We start from the raw sequence: 6,000 nt of genomic DNA, 5'->3' as shown, positions 1-6,000 counted from the left end.
CAACTGCAGGCCAACCCAACAAAGCAACAGCACAGCAAGGGGGCAGTACTCCTCCTGGCAGCTCTTCCAGCTGTTCTTCCTGGCAGGTTCCTTGATTCCAACGAGTTCTCTGGAGTCTTTTATCTCCCTGAGACTTCCAACAGGGGGCAATCTCTACTTTAAACACTTGGAGAAAACTCTAACAGCAGGAAGATGAAAGTACAATCCAGTCCTTTACCTGCACAAGACAGAAGCAGCAAGCAGCAGGCCAACATTACAGAGCAGGCAGAAAAGTGGCAGTTCCTCCAGACAGCTTTTCCAGCTCTTCTTCTTGGCAGGTTCCTTAGTTCAGCAGTAATCTAAAATACTGGGGTCTGGGCCCCAATATGTATACAGCAAATTCCTTTGTTCTCTTGGTGCAGGGAGGCTCTGTGCTCAGCCAAAACCAGTTCTGTCCTCTCTGGTCCTGCTTCTGGGCAGGAAGTGGAGACAGCATTGTCCAAGGCAGACAGGGCCTATTCAGGTGCAAGGAAACGCTCCTCCCACCAAATAAAGACCAGGCCTAATCAGCTGCTAGTGAAAACTCCTCCCACTACACTGAATGCAGCCCAGGTCTATTCAGCCCAGCCCTGGCTCATTCAGAGGCAGTCTGAGAGAATGCACATCCCCAGCCCCTATCACTCCATAGCCAGACAGTCAAACCAACAGAGGCACACAGGATGGCTAAGCAAGAAAATATCCACTTTCTTAAAGTGGTATGTTCAAACATACAATATAAAAATCAATATAAAAATCCTCTTTACTATAAGCTGCATCTCTGTATTCTGAGTTCAGGCATACAAAATTCCATCTTTTTATTTTGTCCCAATGAGAAGTTATATTTATAAGATGTTATAAATGAACTCCCATTCTTTCCTAAGGGACAGATAGCCTTTCAATAGTGAAAAACGGAATTCACCGTATTTCACTATCAGGACATGCCACACACCTCAGGACATGTCCTACTTTTCACATACACTGCACCCTGCCCACCAGGCTACCTTGGGCCTTCCTTAGGGGTGAATCAAATGTAAGAAAAGGGAAGGTTTGGGCCTGGCAAGTGGGTGCGCTTGCCAGGTGAACATGACAGTTACAAACTGCACGCAGACACTGCAGTGGCAGGTCTGAGTTACATTTACAGGCTGCTCATGTGGGTGGCATAATCAGTGCTGTAGGCCCACTAACAGCATTTGATTTACAGGCCCTGGGCACACACAGTGCATTGCACTGGGGACTTACCAGTAAATCAAATATGCCAATCATGGAAACACCAATCCATAACCTAATTTGCCTGGGGAGCATATGCACTTTAGCACTGAATAGCAGTGGTAAAGTGCCCAGAGTCCTAAAACCAACAAAAACAGGAGGCCAAAAAGCTAAAAGTCTGGGGGTAAACCCACTGAAAAAGCCAAGTCTAACAAATAGTCCTTTAAATAGGTGTTGATTCGACTGCTCAGTCATTGTCCTGCAGTTATGTCTTTGTAAAAGACATTCCCCTCTTGGATGTCCTGCAAAGTGTCAGGTTCCTAACAGGGATATACTGTTCCCAGTTTTGCTTTCTCTTTGATACTTAGGCTGAGGATTTGATCCCCTCTCATGTGTAGGTCTCGCAAATGCCACTCTACTCAGGCATGGAGTACTGCATAGTAACCTCTTAATATGGTTTTATTTGCTAATATGTTTGTAAATAAAGTGCTGGTGTCTTCCAGATCATTTTATAGTGCTGGGGTTTTCAACTATTACATGTCACCTTGATGGCTTGTTTTTGGATGATCTAGCACCCACTTTATCTCTCACTAACCACCCCCCCTCCATATTTATGAGCTCATGTATATTATGTTTGGTACTTTGTAAAGTTTTTAATACCTTTCCTGGTGATAAGGTGCTGTATAAAAACTCCAAAGAAAGAAATAAAATTAATGGCTGATTGATCATTTGTGATATGAATGATTATTTTCATCACTGGGAGAACTCTTTTCCTGGCCACTAGAGGTGGTTCCAACAGGAAAATCTATGAATATTGCATGAATACTTGTGTACTTTATTTCACTAGTTATGATCTGACTTGACAGTGCTACTGTCGCCTGTCAATTATGGAAGCCATACTAGTAGAGGGGCTTTGGCTCCACCCACATGTTGGGAGCTAGGAGTACATGTTTTGATTGAACTGAAGCTTTGTGCTACCTCAAACAAGTGCTTGCCCTCCACACATCTGTGATCATTTTGTTTATTTATCCAGCTGCCTAAGTTGGATATTTTAGGGGCACACACATAACATTGTAAGTATATTAAAGTGTCTTAGATAATAAGATAATATATAGCATATAGCATTTTGTCTGGCAGAAGCACAGATGAGAGGAGAGCAGCCATTACCCTAGATGAATGTTTAGGTCTGCTTGACAGTGCAACTGTCACCAGACCTTTTAACCTACACCAATAGTATTCTACTGTTCTTTGCTTCCACATAAATACATATCCATTCCCTTACTATCTACCTGTAATCAATGTTCCATCTCATTTTTTTCCTCTGTGTGTGGCGGTGCAAAATCCCTATGCACTGCAACAAAGGCTATGTGTGCAACTGATCAAGCATGCAAGTGCTGCGCTCAGCAATATAAATCTGTGGCAATTACTACTCCAAACTTCAGTTTACAACAAGAATAAAAACAGGTGCATTAGACACACATAGCTCTATATAATAGGGTCTTGAGACAGTTTTTCAACATACATACATACCATTGTGACATGAATTGTTTACTCCTGTAGCACCTACACCCCAGGTATAGGAAAGGACAGGACATAGAAGGTTGTACCATTATAAGGCTTTAATGAACAGCAGGGTTGATGCAAACAGTTAGAAGGAGGTGGCTATTATTGGGCTCGAACCGAGATCCATGCTGGACCCAGTGAAATATAATGACATTTTTCCCAGTGTAAATTGCTGACACCGGGGCACATTAAGCAGCGCCCGCAGACTGTCTGCTTTATTGTTACGAACAAGAATATGCAGACTGTGAAGGGGTTTTCTTATTTACAATTTGAGTTGGCCTAAAAAAAAGGATTCATATAAATGACCATCAGCCCTACTTTTAGTCAAGAATGAGCCTGTATGGGAGTCACCTGGAGCCTAATACATATATGCCAAAACAATTAAGGGGAAATAAAGGTATACACCTTATCAATTTACAAGTCAAGTACTTAAGAGAAACATTTGAGGAAGGTTTTTTACTTTGTTTATACCTTGTATATAAGCTATATGCATGTACTGTAAGAAGGTAGGTATATGTTAAGGGTGCATAGCTGGGAGAAATAGGACGCCTAGATTTAAAATGCAACAGTGATGGGGCTGTATTGATAAGACTTTATTACTATGCAATGGAACCCTTTTTAGCAGCTTTAGAAGACAAATTGAGAAAGAAAACAATAAGTTTCTAAACCCAGGCCTTGCAGTTTGCAAGCAGCATTTATGCTGGTTCATAGCTTACAGTGCTATATTATATGAGTTGCAATTTATGAACTGCGGGTAATGTCAAAAGCAAAAACCCACTCAACTATCTACAATTAAAATGTGTTATTTGCATGTTACAAAGTGTGCTTTACAGGAGATGTATTAGCCCTCTATGCAGCATTATGCATTAAAACTGTAACTAAAAAAACACACAGATCTCTCCAGCAACTGCATTACCCACCACAGTTATCCTACTGTTACTATTATCCCCTGAGATGTTATGGGCACACAAAGATCTCTGCAGAAGTTGTCTTAACATCAGAAGATAATTTAAAATGCAGTCTTCGTGAGCACAACAGATTTACTGTCACATTTCTTTGCTGTACAGTTTGAAAAAAGTAAAAGTACAAGTTGAAAGCTGAAGTTTTATTACTACGTTTCTCGTAAATGCACTCCGTTTCTGTTGTCACGCCTTGACCACCAATTTATGGGTATGCACATCAATGAGGTCTTTGGTTCATCGTAAATTGGTAAAAAAGGGAATGTTGTCCTAAGATCAGCACCCACAGGCTAAAAGACTAACAGAGAATTATTCCCCCCAACTTCCCAAGTTCTAACAGCACCATATGAAAATGGTATGACTTGGATAGGGTTGCACTCTTATTTGCATGAGCTGATCTTTGAACATAGTTGGAAAGTAAAACATTCAACAAACATCCTGTTACATTATGATAAGGTTGCATTTGATAAAGTTCCCTTCAAATGGGACGTGATACAAGATGAGGCTTTCACTGCCCATTTCGAACAATCCGGGTTTGGACCTGCTCTTCATTGCTTAAACTGGTGCATCCTTGCTCTCTTAATGGTGATCTCTTCACAAAACATTCCAGTGACAAATGCAGGGCATCCAGTGTTGTTCATTTCTCAAACCTTAACCACTACAGAGAATAATTGCATAATTTAATTTAAGACTGTGAACTTCTGATTATCATAGAGGACTTTTATTATTAATGACATTATCTCAAGGGGGCACTGAATACTGTGGCTGTGTGGATGAATGATTATAACATGAGATTTTTAAAGTTCACGAAATGTGCTAACTCCTGGGGTACCTGGTCATCTGTTTTTATTTCTACTATGGCATCTGCTTTGATTCAGAACATCCGCATGGAAAGGCTGTTTCTTTACCTTTAATTCATCAAGGACAAATGGAAGAAGCATACACCTCAACAAGTATTTATTAAAAGTCAGTGGTTAAAAACATGAACTGAGAAACAGTCAATAACATAACAGGAGCAGCTACACATACTATGGATGAAACGCAGGCTAGTTCCATTGCAATAAATAAATACATGTCGTGTACAATACATTCATTCGTGTTTGTGCTCCCAAATGCTGCTGCTGATAGTTTTTTCTTAATTTTATATAGCACAAACTTGGAGCGCTTTACATGAGCACCAGTTGCATTACACAAAGACACCTTTATTTTTAGGTCTTTCTTGGAAGTGCATGTGCTGTCTCTCATGACATGCTGTATTTACTGTTGCAGCATTTAAAGATCACACAATTAACTTTAAGGTCAATAAGATCGAGAAGGACAAAAAAGCCTTCAAGATCGAAGTAGTCTACCCATTTTTGAAAGATGATTTTTACTCGCAACCAGATTCCTGTAGATTTTTACCTGAATACCAAGGTGAATCGAGACAAAAATGTTTAACATTTTTCGATACCTCATCCTTTGAATCGACGGGTGATTCCGATCCCGGGGAGGGTTCCTCCAATCGCAATCCACAGAAGAAGCCTTTTTTAGGAGACGGCCAACAGAAGCCGCCCGGGAGGTACAAACAACCATGGCAGATGAGAACCAGGAGACAGTATTACAAGTCGTGAGAGCCTCATCCATTATCAATCTATCAGATGTCATCCTAACGAAGGCACAAATTGAAGTTCTGGAACTAGGATTGTCCTTTGTCCCAGGGGTAACCATGGATTTTACTAAGGTCAAGATGGAAATGCTGGAGTTATTTCATAAAATTTGCCTAAGAGCATTCTTCATGGGCAAAGGGGATACCACGAGACCCGAACCATCGGGACTACGTAACAAATCTTCCTTTTGCCCCCCGTCATACAGTGTACCCAAAAATATTTTTGCATTTGAACATGCCGTGTTATCCTCTCTTAATGTTCTTGAAAAAAAGCGTATGTACATTAAGAAAAACATATCGCTGGACCACAGGAAGGCCATTACTGCACTAAAGGAACAACAACTGGCGGTGATTAAGCCAGCCGACAAGGGTGGGGCAGTGGTGATTTGGTCTCAACAGGCTTACCTTACTGAAGGAAGAAGCCATGTAGGTAACACAGGGTGGTATCGATGCATTCTACACGATCCTACTAACGAGATTGCCCATGAAATTATGAAGATTGTTACTCACGGTTTGGACCTAGGGATCTTAGGACCCAAAGAATCAGAATATCTCATTAAAAAGTATACAAGGACTCCAGTACTATACTTCTTGCCGAAGGTGCATAAG

The sequence above is a fragment of the Triturus cristatus genome, chromosome 8, assembly GCF_964204655.1.
Source record: "Triturus cristatus chromosome 8, aTriCri1.1, whole genome shotgun sequence".
NCBI classification, from domain to species: Eukaryota; Metazoa; Chordata; class Amphibia; order Caudata; family Salamandridae; genus Triturus; species Triturus cristatus.
Note: the sequence above shows the minus strand (reverse complement) of the source record.